Raw genomic sequence first — 1903 nt, forward strand, 5'->3', positions numbered from 1 at the left:
TAATACTGTACTGAATTTTTCTATATACTGAACTTTTTGATATACTGAACTTTTTGGTATACCGAAAATTTAAATATAAATGGTAAATATCAGTACGATAAATATGCGGATGCTTCTCACGAGGTAGAGGAGTCGTGGCATCTCTTGTAGCAACAGATTGATCCGCAGGTTCAACAACTACAAGAGTAGGCAGTGTCACAGAAGCTAACACCAAAAAGAAGAGGAAGAAGAAGAAGGTAATCTTCATCTTGATTGATCGTGTAGTTCGAAGAAGAGTTGAAGCTAGGGTTGAGTTTTATAAGAGGAGGGTAACACTGTGGTTGAAAGGAGTTAAGACCGGGAAGTGGAGTGGGGGGGGGGGGGATTTAACATGGTATAGTCAGAGTGTGGTTGAAGAGAGTTAAGGATGGGAAGCGCACGTGGTGTAGTCAGAGTGTGGTTGAAGAGAGTTAAGGAGTTAATGAGAGGAAGCGCACGTGGTGTAGTCAGAGTGTGGTTGAAAAGAGTTAAGGAGGGGAAGCGGAGGAGGAGGGGAGACAATTTCATGTCGTGTAGTCATGTGGAGTGTAACTTCTGTGTTTCTACATGTGCGCTCAGTTTTCAACAGTTGTCCTCTAGGAGATGCATTAACAATTTGTCATCCAATGCACTATGGATTTTGTATGTTCGCTCAATTTTCAACCGTTGTACTTTGTATTTAGCCATTTATCTAATTAAATAAATTTCATATATTAGAGCTATATGAGCAATTCAAGTTTTTCTTATATTGGTATTTGCAATTCCACATGGCACAACTCAGCCCACTCATTACCAGCTGATTCCCTGCAGGAGCTTATTCATTCCCTTTCTTATGTGTAAATGTACATGTTTACACGTAGCAAATACTTTAGTTCTCCAATGTAAATGTTTAATATCGGAACTGAAAATTTTTTTCCCATTCATTGTTCAAATGTTCAGATATCATAAGAGCGCAACTGCAATATCTGTTGGTAAGTTAAGCAGTTCATTTGTGATTTGTGTTGTTTTTTGTGCTGTTCCTCGCTATGTTAGATTTCTCTTTTGTGATGCAGTTGCACCCACCTGTTATGCTCACTTGGCTGCTGCACAAATTAACATGGATGCACAAATTAACATGTTTACACCTGTTATGCTCACTTGGCTGCTGTACGCGGCGCGGATCTCGTCCGGGCCGGCGGTCCGGGACACGGAGAGGAGGTCGTACATGGTCCGCGCGACGACAGTCGGGGCGGAGGCGGCGCCGCGGCGGCAGAAATCCTTACTGGCCGGGGAGTTCTTGGAGTGGAGACGGTGGATCTGAAGGCGAGGGAAGGAGAAGGGACGGCCAAGATCGCCATTAATTAGCTTTGTTGTGGTTAAGCTTCAAGAAACAGCGGAGAATTTACAGAGCGGAAAAGGCAGGAATTGTTTTTTTAAAATATATATATAAAAAAAACAGGATTTATTTTAAAACTCGTGCTTTATTTGTTTCCAAATGCTCCCTAGAATGTTTACAATATCTTTTATAAACGATCGGTTGTAGTAAATTAACATGGATGAAACTATAAGGATATTTTTTTAAACATTTGAAGAATGAAAAGGGGTTAAATGCATTTATTTTCTAAAAAAAACCTTCTTGCTTTGATAATGCCCACTAACTACTTCTGTTATTGAAATAACGAAGGCGAAGCTACGAGGAGGTGGTAAATGCATTTAGAAAAAAAAATGGAAAAGGAGGACGTGGACTATTATTTAGGATTAGATCATACGTTGATCAACCGGTCTTCTACTAGCAATTAATGAATAAAAAATTATTTGGAATTTTGTGTTTTTTTTAAAGAAGATAGATTTGTCATATAGTTTTACAGTTCCAGAAATGTGAAGAAAAAAAAAATAATAGTTGATT

Source organism: Zingiber officinale, chromosome 2B (genome assembly GCF_018446385.1).
Source record: "Zingiber officinale cultivar Zhangliang chromosome 2B, Zo_v1.1, whole genome shotgun sequence".
In the NCBI taxonomy this organism is placed as follows: domain Eukaryota; kingdom Viridiplantae; phylum Streptophyta; class Magnoliopsida; order Zingiberales; family Zingiberaceae; genus Zingiber; species Zingiber officinale.